Source organism: Lissotriton vulgaris, chromosome 8 (assembly GCF_964263255.1).
Source record: "Lissotriton vulgaris chromosome 8, aLisVul1.2, whole genome shotgun sequence".
In the NCBI taxonomy this organism is placed as follows: domain Eukaryota; kingdom Metazoa; phylum Chordata; class Amphibia; order Caudata; family Salamandridae; genus Lissotriton; species Lissotriton vulgaris.
Window position 1 is genome coordinate 15,871,782 of NC_141696.1, and position 19,384 is coordinate 15,891,165.

The following is a 19,384-nucleotide window of genomic DNA, read 5'->3' on the forward strand; positions in this document are numbered from 1 at the left end:
CCTTTTTTAGCTCTGATCTGTTGTGTTGTTGCATATGATCAGGCGCCAGGACGCCCCTTCGCTGGGGCAGCTGTTGCGCCTAATAAATGTTATTAACATAACATAACATAACATAACATAACATAAAAGACTACGGGAGCATTGTGGGGCCCCTCACCGAACTAACCTCCAAGAAACTACCACAGAAGGTGCACTGGACCCCTGCGTGCCAAACAGCCTTTGAGACTCTAAAGACGGCCATGTGCACCGCCCCTGTGCTCCAGGCCCCCGACTACAGCAGAGAGTTTGTAGTCCAAACCGACGCCTAGGAACACGGCATCGGGGCGGTCCTGTCCCAAGTTAACCCCGAAGGAATCGACCGGCCTGAGGCCTTCATCAGCCGACGCATGCTGGCAAGAGAGCGACGCTGGAGCACCATCGAGAGGGAAGCCTTCGCCGTGGTGTGGGCCCTCAAGAAGCTCCGGCCCTACCTCTTCTGCACCCACTTCCGAGTCCAGACCGACCACCAGCCTCTGCGGTGGTTGATGCAAATGCGGGGAGAAAACCCGAAACTGCTGCGCTGGTCCATTTCCCTGCAGGGGATGGACTTCACTGTGGAGTATCGCCCCGGCAACGACCACGCCAACGCTGACGGCCTGTCCAGATTCTTCCGCCTAGGCGAGGAGAACCCCCAAGAGGATGGGTGGCTCTCCCCTGCCTTCAGCTGGGGGGGACGCGTGTTGGGCCCGGCCTCATGGCCTGGTCCTACCCCTCCCGCATGGCGGGCCCAGGACGACATCTGCCCTCCACTGGACCTCGGGCGGCCCGTTCGGCCCAATCCTGCACGCCCCAACACCACCGGTCCGGCTACCATCCCGGTCCCCCACCACCGGCCTGACCTGAGCGAAGGCCCACCACGACCTAAGCACGAGGCCGTGCCCGACTCCATCTTGGGCCACCCACGTCACAACCACGTGACCTCGGCCCCGGCCCAGGCCCCAGCGAAGCCCCGACATCGAGGCACCAAGATCCACCCAGGTGGTCGAGTGGCCACTCGACAGATCCCGGAGGAAGAGGAGTTTCGATGGGCCCTCAGCCGTCCCCGGACGCCTGGTATCGATCGCCCTCCGGCCTCCCTGGGCCCTGGCTCCACCCCCCTGCTGGGTGTCTGGTCACCATCAACCCGGCCCCTCCGGCCCCCAGGCGCAAGGGTCCGGACATCAAAGGACCTCCGTCCTATATCTGGGCCAGCCCCGGAGTAGGACGCCAGTTGTATCCTGGACTGGAAGCCCTGCTGACGCTGTCACGGCCGACACCAGACGCACTCATCCTCCCCGTAACCCGACGACCATCTGAGAGCCTGCTGGCGCTGCCGCGGCCTACCTTGCTGAACCATCTGAGAGCCTGCTGGCGCTGCCGCGGCCTACCTTGCTGAACCATCTGAGAGCCTGCTGGCGCTGCCGCGGCCTACCTTGCTGAACCATCTGAGAGCCTGCTGGCGCTGCCGCGGCCTGCCTTGCTGAACCATCTGAGAGCCTGCTGGCGCTGCCGCGGCCTACCTTGCTGAACCATCTGAGAGCCTGCTGGCGCTGCCGCGGCCTACCTTGCTGAACCTTCTGAGAGCCTGCTGGCGCTGCCACGGCCTACCTCGCTGAACCATCCTGCAAGCCTGCTGGCGCTGCCGCGGCTCAACCTCTCGGAACCCCCCAGCTCGAGGATTGAGAGCTGTGCGTAGGGTATCCCTTCCTCCTCCCAGAGTAAGACTGTCCCGCTACCTTACCCCCCTTTACGAGACTTTACAGATCCCCCGATCTGCCTGTAAATACTGCCAAGAACCTGCAACCTTTTATCTATAAAGCTTAAGAACTTGACCTCTTGTGTGGTGTCCATCTGTAGTGTTGTGATTACTCTGCTGTATGATCCTAGGCGAGGACCCTCACCCAGGAGGCCTCTCGGTAACGCTCGGCTACTTCTCGACGGAGAGGTGGACCTAGGGGTGGACAGTCAGACATCTTCTGCCTCCCGCGGGGTCGCCTTTCTAACACAACTGATGCTCTTTCAACCCACTGAGGCTCATTCATCCCACTGATACTCATTCAGCCCAAAGAGGCTCCTTCAACCCACCAAGGCTCCTCTAACCCACTGAGGCTCATTCAACCCACTCACAGAGTCTCATTCAACCTAATGAGGCTCGTCTGACCCACCGATGCTCATTCAACCCACTGAGACTCATGTAACCCACTCAGGGTCATTCAACCCACTCAGGATCATTCAGCCCACGAGTCTCATTCAGCCCAAAGAGGCTCATTCAACCCATTGAGGCTCATTCAACCCTTCGAGGCTCATTCCACCCACAAGTCTCAGTCAACCAAATGAGTCTCATTCAGCCCAAAGAGCCTCATTCAACCCACTGATGCTCATTCAACCCACTGAGGCTAATTCAGCCCAAAGAGGCTCATTCAACCCACTGAGGCTCATTCAACCCACTGAGACTCATTCAACCCACTGAGGCTCATTCAACAACTGAGGTTCATTCAACCCACCAAGGCTCCTCTAACCCACTGAGGCTCATTCAACCTAATGAGGCTCGTCTAACCCACCAAGGCTCATTCAACACACTGAGACTCAGGTAACCCACTCAGGGTCATCCAACCCACTCAGGATCATTCAGCCCACGAGTCTCATTCAACCCAAAGAGGCTCATTCAACCCACTGAGCTCATTCAACCCACAGAGGCTCATTCAACCCACTGAGGCTCATTCAACCCACTGTGGCTCATTCAACCCACTGAGTCTCATTCATCCCAAAGAGGCTCATTCAACCCACTGAGGCTCATTCAGCCCAAAGAGGCTCATTCAACCCACTGATCTCATTCAACCCACTGAGACTCATTCAACCCACTGAGGCTCATTCAAACCCACTGAGGTTCATTCAACCCGCAGAGGCTCATTCAACCCGCAGAGGCTCATTCAACGCGCAGAGGCTCATTCAACCCACTGAGGCTCATTCAATCCACTGAGTCTCATTCAACCCATTGAGGCTCATTCAACCCACTGAGGCTCCTCTAACCCACTGAGGCTCATTCAACCCACTGAGGCTCATTTAACCCACTCAGGATCATTCAACCCACTCAGGATCATTCAACCCACTGAGGCTCATGTAACCCTTACAGGATCATTCAACCCACGAATCTCATTCAACCCAAAGAGGCTCATTTAACCCACTGAGCTCATTCAACCCTCTGAGGGTCATTCAACCCACTGAGGATCATTCAACCCACTCAGGATCATTTAACCCACTCAGGATCATTCAACCCAAAGAGGCTCATTCAACCCACTGAGCTCATTTAACCCACTGAGGATCATTCAACCCTCTGAGGCTCATTCAACCCACTCAGGATCATTTAACCCACTCAGGATCATTCAACCCAAAGAGGCTCATTCAACCCACTGAGCTCATTTAACCCACTGAGGATCATTCAACCCTCTGAGGGTCATTCAACCCACTGAGGATCATTCAACCCACTCAGGATCATTTAACCCACTCAGGATCATTCAACCCAAAGAGGCTCATTTAACCCACTGAGCTCATTTAACCCACTGAGGATCATTCAACCCTCTGAGGCTCATTCAACCCACTCAGGATCATTTAACCCACTCAGGATCATTCAACCCAAAGAGGCTCATTCAACCCACTGAGCTCATTCAACCCACTGAGGCTCATTCAACCCTTCGAGACTCATTCAACCCACTGAGGCTTATTCAACCCACTGAGGCTCATTCAAACCAAAGAGGTTTATTCAACCCACTGAAGCTCATTCAACCCAAAGAGGCTCGTTCAACCCACTGAGTCTCATTCAACCCACTGAGGCTCATGCAACCCACTGAGGCTCATTCAACCCACTGAGGCTCATTCAACCCACTGAGGTTCATTCAACCCTCTGAGTTTCATTCAGCCCAAAGAGACTCATTCAACTCACTGAGACTTATTCAACCCACTGAGGCTCATTCAGCCCAAAGAGGCTCATTCAACCCACTGAGGCTCATTCAACCCACTGAGGCTCATTCAACCCACTGAGACTCATTCAACCCACTGAGACTCATTCAGCCCACTGAGACTCATTCAGCCTGCTGTTGCTCATTAAATCCACTGAGGCTCATTCAACCCACTGAGGCTCATTCAACCCACTCAGGATCATTCAACCCACTGAGTCTCATTCAACCCACTGAGACTCATTCAAACCACTGAGACTCATTCAACCCACTGAGACTCATTCAGCCCACTGAGGATCATTCAACCCACCGAGGATCATTTAACCCACTGAGGCTCATTCAACCCACCGAGACTCAATTAACCCTTCGAGGCTCATGTAACCCACCGAGGCTCATTCAACCCACTGAGGCTCATTCAACCCTTCGAGGCTCATTCAACCCACTGAGGCTCATTCAACCCACAGATACTCATTCAACCCACTGAGGCTCATTCAACCCACTGAGACTCATTCAACCCACTGTTATGGCAGAGTTTTTGGCTTTATTTAGCAGTGATATAGACCTTAGTCTTGCTCACATCTAGTATAGGTATTCTTAGCCTGTGTTGGCCCTTTTAAGCCCTTTTTTCCAGACCTAGAAGAGGATAGCTGTTTAATATGATGATAGATCCTTTATTCTTGACTTTAACCTGTCTATTGCCTATTGGCTTTGACATATTAGACACATTGGTATGGTTTATGTAGGTATTCTGACAGAGCTAAGGGGCATTTCATCCCTTTCAGGCCTACAGGCCTAGAACTAGAGCGACTCCATCTTGAGGGAGCTGAGAGGCTTTTCAGGGTAAAGTTACATTTTATAGTTAAGGCTGTTGTTCGCTTGGAGAGAACCGGCTCAGGCTGGCCCTTATCGAAGGAATGTATTTTTCTCCACTCCGAAGACACAACTTCAGGCTGGCCAGCTGGGAACGTGTCCTTGGTACGGGGAGGTACAAGAATTTGGTGGGCGGCAGGTTACTGGCCGTAACTTTCCATGAAAGGACAAGCTTCCATATTAGCGAGCTACAGGAGAGGAGGAGTGTTCAGTTTAGTTTGGTGTTCAGTTCAGCGTGGAGTTCATTCCAGCTTGTGTGCAGTTCAGCCTGGAGCTCAGAACAGCTTGGAGCTCAGAACAGCTGGGAGCTCAGTTCAGCTTGGAGCTCAATTCAGCTTGGAGAGAGAGAGAGAATGTCTGCTGGAGCTGCAGAATAGAGTGCAGTTCTTAAATGGAGAAAGAAGGCAGACGATTGCTGAAGATGAGGAGAGAGAAAGCAGTGCAGAGAGCATCAAAGAAGGCTGTCAGCTGGAGCAACTGAACCAGAGGCGTGGTGATGTGGTGAAGGAGGGAGAGACAGAGAGAGCCCTAATCCCACCAGAGGCAGAGAGAGCCCTAATCCCACCAGAGGCAGAGAGAGAAATCTTCCTTCTAATAGGTGAGGTAGTCTGAATTAGTTACACTTACACTTACACCTACATATTAAAGAAACCCAACGCCGACCCCACGGTTATGGGCAACTTCCGTCCCATTTCCCTCCTTCCTTACCTAAGCAAAGTACTTGAGGCATATGTAACCAGCGTCCTCAGCTCCTTTATTGAGGACTCCAACTTCCTAGACTCTCAGCAAGCAGGGTTTAGACCCGCCCACTCGACAGAGGCGGTCATCCTCTCTGTAATGGAGGAACTTCGTAGAGGCGCTGATTCCAACATTAGCCAAGCCTTGATTCTCTTGGATTTGTCGGCGGCCTTTGACACCTTAATCTTGTTCTTATTCCCTAGGCTATTGTATGTCTAACTAATCCTTTCCCTTTCAGCGGAGTGTTCCTGTTATGTTTAATCCTTCTCTTTCAGCGGTGTGTTAAAGTTACTGCTAGTTATAGAGACCCCATAGTTTTGTATATGTATACTTTATTATTGTTACAATAAATGACCCCATTAATTAGTGAATTAGTGTGCATGAGTTTTTTTATGATAAAGCTATCCTGGCTTCTAGCCAGTTGCTGTTGAGCCACTGATGGATCAGAAGGGAGTAGGAGCGCTTAAATCAAGAAATAACTCAATCACATAGTGTGTATCCCATACAGTGAGGGTAATTCCCTTTCCTAGTAGTATTACTGTTTGAACAGATGCTACCCCTGATCAGGTAAGTAATAGTGAGGGAGAGAGGAGACCTGCAACTAAGGGACCACACCCTCCCATAATCCTGTAAACAGCGTCTTCTGTTCCAAAGCATAGGTAACCTTTTTCCTCCTAGTCAGATGTTATAGCCAGAACAGATGCTGCCCCTGATCCGGTAAGTCTGAATGAATAGGGAGAACAGGGAGCCCTTGAGCTAGGGAATTGTTGACACTAAGTAATTCGGCTATCCCATAATATTATTGTAGTAGCAGACCCTTAGTGAAGAGACTTCCCAATATATATATATATATATATAGGTGTTCATAGGAATGTGGTCGTCGTTGATATGCGGCGTTAGTGAGAGCGCTGGGGTGGATGACCAGCGTGTATACCCACAAGATTGTGGCTTGAGTAAGTGAGAGCGTCAGGTGGGAGACTGGCGTGTAGGTTTGCCGGATTGCGAACCGTTTGGAAAAGAGAGCATTGGGTTCTGCAGGCCCATGTGTAGACGCACCGGATTGTGTGTCATATCTGCCCTAGGGTAGACCGGTCTGGGTCGGGGTGGCCGCGAGACCAACTGATGTGAATATAAGTGTGGTGTAGGGTATGGATATCCCTAGTAATCAGTGAGTATTCTTAGTATCCCTATAGATTTAGTGGTGTTTTTAATAATATGAGCTTGTATATTGCGAGTTCCCCATCCTCAGGTAGGTACCCAGGTGCCTGGATAGTTGGTCCTGAGGAGGGATGTGATTACGTTCTGGCTGGGTTGGAGGGGCCCCTAGGGGCTGATCCCATCTAATCAGAAAATCCAGCCATAACATCTGGCGTCACGAACTGCTTACCTATCCTGTGTGTCCTGGCCATGTGCTTAGAGAGTTTCCCATGTGTTCTGAGGGAGTGCCCTGAGCGCCGGTTCCATCTGGCGTAATGTTGCAGTTTATGTAGCCTGTGTGACCTATGGGCTTGAACAGTTGCAGCGTGAGGAGATTGCATTACATCATGGCATTTGGTTTATTCAGGGTGGAAGGAATGGTTTTCATCTTGGTGTTTAAACTGTCAGGGTTGAAGGTTGGCATTACATGAGGAAGCCAGTTACATCTTTGTGATGGTCCAATTGTATAAATGTGTGTAAAAATTGCTTTTAAATTGCCCATTAAATTGCTTGCTGCATCTGCTTATGCTGTGCAATGTGAAATGTGTTCATTGTAATATGATCTGTGGAGTTCTTTACATATAGCTCCTTGTAAATATGGCTTGTGAATAGCGCCATATTAATGTGGCTTGTGAGGTGCATGTTCTCATGTTGATCTGCTGTGTTCCTTGTACATTGCGCCTTGGATATATTGTTTGTGAAAAGCTTGTCTTGTAAATATGGCTTGTGAATAGCGCCATGTTAATGTGGCTTGTGAGGTGCATGTTCTCATGTTGATCTGCTGTGTTCCTTGTGCATTGCGCCTTGGATATATTGTTTGTGAAAAGCTTGTCTTGTAAATATGGCTTGTGAATAGCGCCATGTGGTCATGGCTTGGACAGGGCATGTTATCATTACGTTAGGCAGGAGAGAGCTGGATCTCTCTCGGGTGCTTGGGGATAACGTTTTGAAAATGTGTGTACGTGTTATCTGTAAACGTGAAGAGATGTGCTCATGACTTTCCCATGTATCCATGGACATTGGGGAATGATTGTGCTTGAGCTGCCAAAGGGTTAATATCTTGAGTTGAGATGGCAGTCTTTATTTTTTTAAACATGCTGTTTTACCTAGCATGGTTATTTGAACTGACTATAAAAGTCAGTGTATTATTTTAAGGATTGATGGTTTGATTTTGACTTTTACTGATTCCTTGGTCTGCCTATGTGCTTTGTCAGCTTCTTGACGGAAAGGTAACATCTTGGGCTTTGCGAAGGGTTCTGTTCATTTCACATTCTTTTTGAAATGCGTCTACGAATTTGTGTGGGTTTGCCTTGGAACTGATGCGGTTATAAATCAACCAGTCGGATTGAGATAAGGGTTTGCACGGAGAGAGCTGTGTTCTTTTAAATGCGCTTCTTAATATGCATCCACTGACATGTGGAGCATTATTTTTGAATGCATGATTTAAAATGAGTGAAATGTTAAAAAGATGGCCCTGTTAGAGTGCACGCTACGGGGCTGTTTTCATTAATTATTTCTTTGAGGGTTTTCCATCTAGAAAGGAATGTGCTGGTTGCAATGATCACAGGTTGAGAATAATCAATCTTGCCCGACAGTGCATGGTAACATGTGCTTTTAATTAGTGAAAGGCAACCGTGTGCTTTTGAAAACAAATGTGTGTTCTTATTATTATTTTCCCAAATGCAAACTGAAACTTTTTTTTAAAATGTGAAATGTGTCAGCAAAACCGGCATTGGTTAGTTCACCAACTCAGTTAGAAAATAATAGGCTGTTTATTAATATATGAATGTGGCCCTTTTATTAGGTTCAATTTAAAAGTTTGCGCTATGAATTACATTGTAATGCACAATTATATGATGCCCCTGGTTGAACTAAACATAATGGTGAAATGTGTCTGCATTTTATGTTGTTTTAAAATTATTTCTCTTTCAACAGCTGACAATGGTCCATGTTAATTCGTTTTTTAAATACAGACTGTATAATCTTGTGTGCAAAACTTAGTTGCCCCTTTCTAAATAAGTGCCCTTATTTTAATTATCTTGCCTTTAGCTGAATTAGTTGAACTAAAATCTTTTTAGAAACTGGAGCCTTTAAGTAGCAGTACATTGTAACAGAATTGTTTTTTTTTAGAATGCTGGCTTTCGTTAGTTAGTGCAATCAGGCCTGGGAACAAGCTTGCAAGGAATTTGTTTGTCGACCTTGGCAGACCAGCTGGCTTGTGCAGACGAGTTTTTTTTTCTCTGCAGGCTTCGGCTGCAGCCTGTCCTGTTTTTGATTGGCCATAATCCAATTTTGTTCTGCGGACGGCTTGTTTATGTAAGGGTGGGGGAACTCGCTCTTCCTGGCTGTTGACACAGGCAGCTTCATTGCCTGCTGATAAGGGACTCTTGCAGACTCTTGCCCTTGGAGTTAGTTAGATACAGTAGGCTTAGGCGGGCTTCTCTGATCTGGGAATTGGAGGCTTGCAGCGCTCTGCTCCTGCTGTGAGATCATCATTTGGCAGTGATTCAAATTACTTCATACTGTAGCCTGGCTCCTGCTCTGAAGGGAGGGGCTGTCTTAGTAAGGATTAGGGTATGTTAGGCCCTACTGACTGTCTTTAAAAATTAGATTTTGAATGTTTTTAATTAATTAGGATATTTTCTTTTCAACAATAAAAGGCACCCGGGGTGCTTTTTAAATAGAAAATGTTGTCATGCAAGATTAATGATACTTGTTTTCTTGTCCCTAGGATTGCTGGGTTGTGGTGTTGTGTGGGTCGGCCCCTCCCCCCCACTTCCTTTATTGTTTTAGTTTTTTACTTTCATGTTTTTATGTTAGTTTATTATTTTTGGAAGATGGATCCAGACCAGACCAGACCGGAAGGGTGGTGAATGGCCGCATCGGAGGAAGTGTCCGGATACCGAAGATGCAGGGTGCTGACCTACACTGATCAACAAAATTGACATTGGACTTTTTTTTTTGAAGAATACAATTACACTTTTTTTAATTTGTGACAGACTCCATCATCATGGATTTTCCAAAAATGTATTTGGTTCTATAATTCCTTGGCCTGCATTATTCTTTGACATCACTACGAGCAGGCCCCACTTTAAAAAAAAAAAAAAAAAACAACAAACATGTCACCTGTTATAATTTTCCTGTTTTCTTCAAAACAGTTTTTGCCAATGAAGGACTTTTTTTTGAATGGTGGTGCCCACATGTGTTCCACAGTGTGAAGAAACTAGGTGTTATATATATACACCAGCTATCTTGTAGAAATGGGGTTGTTTTTTACTGTTCTTACATTTTCACCTTGATTGATCAAAGGGTGGTTACCTTAGACTTTGGATTGTTCTGGGAGGTGTGTCTTTTAGTATGATTATGTATTAATGTTTGCCCAAACCTTGAAAATGATTTGTCATGTCTACTTCTCAGATTTCACCAAAATGTTTTTTTTTTAAATTGACAAATGTCAGTAGGCCTCATTTAGGCCCATTGTTATTTTTATTCCACAAACAAGCCCCTACACCAATAGATTTCATGAGTCATCATTAGCTTAAGTTGACTATAGTAGGTAGGCCTCATTTAGGCCCTTTGTAGTTTTCTCTTTAGAAGTTGAAACACATTTAGTTCTTAAGTTGTCCGAAGTAGGTAGGCCTCTTTTAGGCTTAAGTTGTCCGAAGTAGGTAGGCCCCATTTAGGCCCCTTGCTGTTTTCATTCAACACATAAGTCCCTACATCACTAGATTTCACCAGTTATCACTAGAAGTTGAAGCACATTTAGTTTGAGGATGCTTTGGTTAGTTTCTGTTGTTATCAGATCCAATCTCAGATATGTTTCAGCATTCAAGTCAAGGCTGCTTTGATTTGCTTTCAGTTGGTTGTTAGGTTTGTATTCCCTACCATTGAGTTTCAGGTGGAATTTCCTTAAGTTGTCATTCTTTTTAGAGAGTTTTTTAGTTTTTGATTTGTTGATAGATTGTGTTGATGTTTGTTTATCTGGATGTTGTTGTTTATTGATGTTCGCAAGATAAGGATCTAAGGGTGGAATGTTATGGCAGAGTTTTTGGCTTTATTTAGCAGTGATATAGACCTTTGTCTTGCTCACATCTAGTATAGGTATTCTTAGCCTGTGTTGGCTCTTTTAAGCCCTTTTTTCCAGACCTAGAAGAGGATAGCTGTTTAATATGATGATAGATCCTTTATTCTTGACTTTAACCTGTCTATTGCCTATTGGCTTTGACATATTAGACACATTGGTATGGTTTATGTAGGTATTCTGACAGAGCTAAGGGGCATTTCATCCCTTTCAGGCCTACAGGCCTAGAACTAGAGCGACTCCATCTTGAGGGAGCTGAGAGGCTTTTCAGGGTAAAGTTAAAGTTTATAGTTAAGGCTGTTGTTCGCTTGGAGAGAACCGGGTCAGGCTGGCCCTTATCGAAGGAATGTATTTTTCTCCACTCCGAAGACACAACTTCAGGCTGGCCAGCTGGGAATGTGTCCTTGGTACGGGGAGGTACAAGAATTTGGTGGGCGGCAGGTTACTGGCCGTAACTTTCCATGAAAGGACAAGCTTCCATATTAGCGAGCTACAGGAGAGGAGGAGTGTTCAGTTTAGTTTGGTGTTCAGTTCAGCGTGGAGTTCATTCCAGCTTGTGTGCAGTTCAGCCTGGAGCTCAGAACAGCTTAGAGCTCAGAACAGCTGGGAGCTCAGTTCAGCTTGGAGCTCAATTCAGCTTGGAGAGAGAGAGAGAATGTCTGCTGGAGCTGCAGAATAGAGTGCAGTTCTTAAATGGAGAAAGAAGGCAGACGATTGCTGAAGATGAGGAGAGAGAAAGCAGTGCAGAGAGCATCAAAGAAGGCTGTCAGCTGGAGCAACTGAACCAGAGGCGTGGTGATGTGGTGAAGGAGGGAGAGACAGAGAGAGCCCTAATCCCACCAGAGGCAGAGAGAGCCCTAATACCACCAGAGGCAGAGAGAGAAATCTTCCTTCTAATAGGTGAGGTAGTCTGAATTAGTTACACTTACACTTACACCTACATATTAAAGAAACCCAACGCCGACCCCACGGTTATGGGCAACTTCCGTCCCATTTCCCTCCTTCCTTACCTAAGCAAAGTACTTGAGGCATATGTAACCAGCGTCCTCAGCTCCTTTATTGAGGACTCCAACTTCCTAGACTCTCAGCAAGCAGGGTTTAGACCCGCCCACTCGACAGAGGCGGTCATCCTCTCTGTAATGGAGGAACTTCGTAGAGGCGCTGATTCCAACATTAGCCAAGCCTTGATTCTCTTGGATTTGTCGGCGGCCTTTGACACGGTCGACCACACCATCCTGGTCGACCGTGTCAAAGAGGCGGGCATCAGAGGGACGGCCCTTAATTGGGTCCGCTCCTTCCTGACGAACCACCACCAATCTGTCCGACTCTCCCAATTCTCGGCGGACAGGAAGAAGCTCACCTGCGGTGTCCCGCAGGGGTCGTCCTTGTCCCCACTCCTTTTTAATCTGTACCTCACCCCCCTGATCCGCTCCCTCCGGGGAAGGAATGTCACTGCATTTAATTATGCAGATGACATTCAGCTCATTTTCAATCTCGACTCCTCGGATGAAGCAGCTCAGGACTTCCAGTCTACCCTCTGCCACATCAGCAATTGGATGGGCGCTCACCATCTCAAACTTAATCCCGACAAGACGGAGCTTGTTCTTGTCGGAGGCCCATCCAACCCCTGGAATTCCACCTTCTGGCCCCTTTCCCTTGGCCCCTCTCCTTGTCCTGCTGACAAGGTAAAAAGCCTGGGGGTCTACATCTCACACGATCTCTCCATGAAACATCAGGTCAGTGCCACAGTGTCCTCTTGCTTTTTCCAGCTTAGGAAAATTCGTAAAATAGCCCATTTTTTGACTACCGAAGCTCTCACCCTGGTGTTGCTGGCATTAGTCATCTCTCGGATCGACTATGCCAACGCCCTGTATGCAGGTATCCCACAATATCAAATTAAAAGACTTCAGCTAATACAGAATCAGGCAGCCCGCCTGATTTACCATCAACCAAAACATCATCACGTCCGTCCTCTGCTCAAAGCCCTTCATTGGCTTCCTGTATCGGAGCGTTGTAAGTTCAAACTAGGCTGTTTGACCCACAAATCCTTGGCCGGCATCGGTCCCTCCTTCATTTCCTCTCTTCTGCACCCCTATGTCCCCCCCAGACACCTCCGATCTTCTCACCATGCGCTCCTCCAGACACCTAGGTTTAAGCGCAAAAACACGGAGGTCTCAGATTCTCCTTTCTGGCCCCCTCACTCTGGAACTCTCTCCCGCTGGAACTTAGACTCTCCTCTTCTTACCCTCACTTTAGGTCTCTCCTTAAAACCCACCTTTTCCGCAGCGTCTACACATAATCTTCTTTTTTCTCCCCTACATGCCTCCCGTTGAATTAGTGAACAGCGCCAAGAAACCGTCCGGTGTAAGTTGCGCTATATAAGTATTTTTTACATTACATTACATTACATTACATTACATTACATTACATTACATTACTAGGCTATTGTATGTCTAACTAATCCTTTCCCTTTCAGCGGAGTGTTCCTGTTATGTTTAATCCTTCTCTTTCAGCGGTGTGTTAAAGTTACTGCTAGTTATAGAGACCCCATAGTTTTGTATATGTATACTTTATTATTGTTACAATAAATGACCCCATTAATTAGTGAATTAGTGTGCATGAGTTTTTTTATGATAAAGCTATCCTGGCTTCTAGCCAGTTGCTGTTGAGCCACTGATGGATCAGAAGGGAGTAGGAGCGCTTAAATCAAGAAATAACTCAATCACATAGTGTGTATCCCATACAGTGAGGGTAATTCCCTTTCCTAGTAGTATTACTGTTTGAACAGATGCTACCCCTGATCAGGTAAGTAATAGTGAGGGAGAGAGGAGACCTGCAACTAAGGGACCACACCCTCCCATAATCCTGTAAACAGCGTCTTCTGTTCCAAAGCATAGGTAACCTTTTTCCTCCTAGTCAGATGTTATAGCCAGAACAGATGCTGCCCCTGATCCGGTAAGTCTGAATGAATAGGGAGAACAGGGAGCCCTTGAGCTAGGGAATTGTTGACACTAAGTAATTCGGCTATCCCATAATATTATTGTAGTAGCAGACCCTTAGTGAAGAGACTTCCCAATATATATATATATATATAGGTGTTCATAGGAATGTGGTCGTCGTTGATATGCGGCGTTAGTGAGAGCGCTGGGGTGGATGACCAGCGTGTATACCCACAAGATTGTGGCTTGAGTAAGTGAGAGCGTCAGGTGGGAGACTGGCGTGTAGGTTTGCCGGATTGCGAACCGTTTGGAAAAGAGAGCATTGGGTTCTGCAGGCCCATGTGTAGACGCACCGGATTGTGTGTCATATCTGCCCTAGGGTAGACCGGTCTGGGTCGGGGTGGCCGCGAGACCAACTGATGTGAATATAAGTGTGGTGTAGGGTATGGATATCCCTAGTAATCAGTGAGTATTCTTAGTATCCCTATAGATTTAGTGGTGTTTTTAATAATATGAGCTTGTATATTGCGAGTTCCCCATCTTCAGGTAGGTACCCAGGTGCCTGGATAGTTGGTACTGAGGAGGGATGTGATTACGTTCTGGCTGGGTTGGAGGGGCCCCTCGGGGCTGATCCCATCTAATCAGAAAATCCAGCCATAACACCCACTGAGGCTCATTCAAACAACAGAGGCTCATTCAACCCACTGAGGCTCATTCAACCCACCGAGGCTCATTCAAACAACAGAGGCTTGTTCAACCCACTGAGGCTCATTCAACCCACTGAGGCTCATTCACCCCACAGATACTCATTCAACCCACTGAGGCTCATTCAACCCACTGAGGCTCATTCAACCCACTGAGGCTCATTCAACCCACAGATACTCATTCAACCCACTGAGGCTCATTCAACCCACTGAGGCTCATTCAACCCACTGAGGCTCATTCAACCCACAGATACTCATTCAACCCACTGAGGCTCATTCAACCCACTGAAGCTCATTCCACCCATGAGGATCATTCAACCCACAGAGGCTCATTCAACCCACTGAGGCTCATTCAACCCACTGAGGCTCATTCACCCCACAGATACTCATTCAACCCACTGAGGCTCATTCAACCCACTGAGGCTCATTCAACCCACTGAGGCTCATTCAACCCACAGATACTCATTCAACCCACTGAGGCTCATTCAACCCACTGAGGCTCATTCAACCCACTGAGGGTCATTCAACCCACAGATACTCATTCAACCCACTGAGGCTCATTCAACCCACTGAGGCTCAATCAACCCACTGAGGCTCATTCAACCCAAAGAGGCTCATTCAACTCTTCGAGGCTCATTCAACCCACTGAGGCTCATTCAACCCACTGAGGCTCATTCAACTCTTCGAGGCTCATTCAACCCACTGAGGCTCATTCAACCCACAGATACTCATTCAACCCACTGAGGCTCATTCAACCCACTGAGGCTCATTCAACCCACTGAGGCTCATTCAACCCACAGATACTCATTCAACCCACTGAGGCTCATTCAACCCACTGAGGCTCAATCAACCCACTGAGGCTCATTCAACCCACTGAGGCTCAATCAACCCACTGAGGCTCATTCAAACAACAGAGGGTTGTTCAACACTTCAAGGCTTATTCAATCCAAAAGACTCCTTTAACCTATGTAGGCTTATTTAACCCATAAGGATAATTCAGCCCACAGAGGCTCATTCAACCCACTGAGTCTCATTCAATCCACTGAGACTCATTCAACCCACTGAAGTTCCTCTAACCCACTGAGGCTCATTCAACCCACTGAGGCTCATTTAACCCACTCAGGATCATTCAACCCACTCAGGATCATTCAACCCACTGAGGCTCATTTAACCCACTCAGGATCATTCAACCCACTCAGGATCATTCAACCCACTGAGACTCATTCAGCCTGCTGTTGCTCATTAAATCCACTGAGGCTCATTCAACCCACTGAGGCTCATTCAACCCACTGAGGATCATTCAACTCACTGAGGCTCATTCCTCCCACTAAGGCTCATTCAACCCACCGAGGATCATTCAACCCACTGAGGCTCATTCAACCCACTGAGACTCAATTAACCCTTCGAGGCTCATGTAACTCACCGAGGCTCATTCAACCCACTGAGGCTCATTCAACCCTACGAGGCTCATTCAGCCCACAAGTCTCATTCAACCTAATGAGGCTCATTCAACCCGCAGAGGCTCATTCAACCCACTGAGGCTCAATCAACCCACTGAGGCTCATTCAACCCACAGATACTCATTCAACCCACAGATACTCATTCAACCCACTGAGGCTCAATCAACCCACTGAGGCTCATTCAAACAACAGAGGCTTGTTCAACACTTCAAGGCTTATTCAATCCAAAAGACTCCTTTAACCTATGTAGGCTTATTTAACCCATAAGGATAATTCAGCCCACAGAGGCTCATTCAACCCACTGAGTCTCATTCAATCCACTGAGACTCATTCAACCCACTGAGGCTCATTCAATCCACAGAGGCTCCTTCAACCCACTGAGGCTCATTCAACCCTTCGAGGCTCATTAAACCTACTGAGGCTCATTCAACCCACTGAGGCTCATTCAACCCACTGAGGCTCATTCAACCCACTGAGGCTCATTCAACCCACTGAGGCTCATTCAACCCACTGAGGCTCATTCAACCCTCTGAGTTTCATTCAGCCCAAAGAGACTCATTCAACCCACTGAGACTCATTCAACCCACTGAGGCTCATTCAACCCACTGAGGCTCATTCAACCCACTGAGGCTCATTCAACCCACTGAGGCTCATTCAACCCACTGAGACTCATTCAACCCACTGAGACTCATTCAACCCACTGAGACTCATTCAGCCCACTGAGACTCATTCAGCCTGCTGTTGCTCATTAAATCCACTGAGGCTCATTCAACCCACTGAGGCTCATTCAACCCACTGAGACTCATTCAACCCACAGATACTCATTCAACCCACTGAGTCTCAGTCAATCCACTGAGACTCATTCAACCCACTGAAGTTCCTCTAACCCACTGAGGCTCATTCAACCCACTCAGGATCATTCAACCCACTGAGGCTCATGTAACCCACTCAGGATCATTCAACCCACTCAGGATCATTCAGCCCACGAATCTCATTCAACCCAAAGAGGCTCATTCAACCCACTGAGCTCATTCCACCCATGAGGATCATTCAACCCACTGAGGCTCATTCGACCCACTGAGGATCATTCAACCCTTCGAAGCTCATTCAACCCACTGGGTCTCATTCAACCCAAAGAGGTTCATTCAACCCACTAAGGCTCATTCAGCCCAAAGAGGCTCATTCAACCCACTGAGCTCATTCAACCCATTGAGGCTCATTCAACCCACTGAGGCTCCTCTAACCCACTGAGGCTCATTCAACCCACTGAGGCTCATTTAACCCACTCAGGATAAATCAACCCACTCAGGATCATTCAACCCACTGAGGCTCATGTGACCCTTACAGGATCATTCAACCCACGAATCTCATTCAACCCAAAGAGGTTCATTTAACCCACTGAGCTCATTCAACCCACTCAGGATCATTCAACCCTCTGAGGCTCATTCAACCCACTCAGGATCATTTAACCCACTCAGGATCATTCAACCCAAAGAGGCTCATTCAACCCACTGAGCTCATTCAACCCACTGAGGCTCATTCAACCCTTCGAGGCTCATTCAACCCACTCAGGATCATTCAACCCACTGAGGCTCATTCAACCCACTGAGGCTCATTCAACTCACTGAGGTTCATTCAACCCTCTGAGTTTCATTCAGCCCAAAGAGACTCATTCAACCCACTGAGGCTTATTCAACCCACCGAGGCTCATTCAGCCCAAAGAGGCTCATTCAATCCACTGAGGCTCATTCAACCCACTGAGGCTCATTCAATTCACTGAGACTCATTCAACCCACTGAGACTCATTCAACCCACTGAGACTCATTCAGCCTGCTGTTGCTCATTAAATCCACTGAGGCTCATTCAACCCACTGAGGCTCATTCAACCCACTGAGACTCATTTAACCCACTGAGACTCATTCAACCCACTGAGACTCATTCAGCCTGCTGTTGCTCATTAAATCCACTGAGGCTCATTCAACCCACTCAGGATCATTCAACCCACTCAGGATCATTCAACCCACGTAGGATCATTCAACACACTGAGGCTCATTCAACCCACATAGTCTCATTGAACCCTTTGAGGCCCAATCAACCCTTTGAGGCTCATTCAACCCACGAGGCTCGTCTAATCTACAGAGGCTCATTGATCCCATAAGGTTCATTCTGCCTACGGGTCTCATTCAACCTAACGAAGCTCGTCTGACCCACTGACGCTCATTTAACCCACCCACAGAAGCTCATTCAACCACCGAGGCTCGTCTAACCTACTGAGGCTCATTCTACCCACTGAGGTTCATTTAACCCACTGAGGCTCATTCAACCCACCAAGGCTCCTCTAACCCACTGACGCTTATTTAACCCACCCACAGAGGCTCATTCAACCCACTGAGGCTCGTCTAACCTACCGAGCCTCATTCAACCCACTCACAAAGGCTCATTCAAACCACAAGCCTCTTCTAAACTACCAAGGCTCGTCGAACCCACTGAGGCTCATTCAACCACAGAGGCTCATTCAGCCCACTGAGGCTCATTCAGCCCGAAGAGGCTCATTCAACCCACTGAGCTCATTCAACCCACTGAGGCTCATTCAACCTACTGAGACTCATTCAGCCCAAAGAGGCTCTTTTAACCCTTCGAGGCTCATTCAACCCACTGAGGATTGTTCAACCCACAGAGGCTCATTCAACCTAACGAGGCTCGTCTGACCCACCAAGGCTCATTCTACCCACTGAGGTTCATTTAACCCACTGAGGCTCATTCAACCCTCCAAGGCTACTCTAACCCACTGATGCTCATTTAACCCACACACAGAGGCTCATTCAACCCACCGAGGCTCATCTAACCTACTGAGGCTCATTTAACCCAATGTGGCTCATTTAACCCACTGAGGCTCATTCAGCCCACCGATAGAGGCTCATTCAACCCACCAAGGCTCGTCTAGCTGTGGTTCTGAAAATTCTGGATTTGTGTAATAAACTTTGTCGTAGCATGACGATTTTGGTATCAGAAGACCGAGAATGACAAGTACACTATGTATGAGCATTTTCGTCATTTTTGAGTGACAAATTTACCTCGAAATCGTCATTTTCGTCCTGAACCCTTGGCTTCCATTTTGTGTACGGCAGCCATTTTGTGAGTTGCCCTCACATAGGCTTATAAATACAGCCAAATTCGATTCCAAAGGACACGTACACCTTAATTGACTTCTTCACGACCTGGGCAAGCTGGAACCATTGCCCCAGGCCGAACCTGCCCGGCCAGTTCCCTTCCCAGTGGCCGAGCGAGATAGCATCAAGGCACAGCCTATCATAAACATTTTCATCGCACACACACCCTGCCTAATCTTGCTCACACCTGTCCCTGTTTCTTTCTCTACAACTTGCTTTATGATGAGGAGGTGCCCGTTTTTATTGGGGGTCCG

General features: G+C 47.6%; 1 protein-coding gene across 1 annotated transcript in view; it reads right to left on the reverse strand.

Annotated features, from left to right (window-relative positions):
* The window catches only part of LOC147693237 (tyrosinase-like), a 300,300-nt gene that overhangs the window by 214,913 nt on the left and 66,003 nt on the right, over nt 1-19,384 (reverse strand). The gene's annotated exons all lie outside the window — the stretch shown is intronic.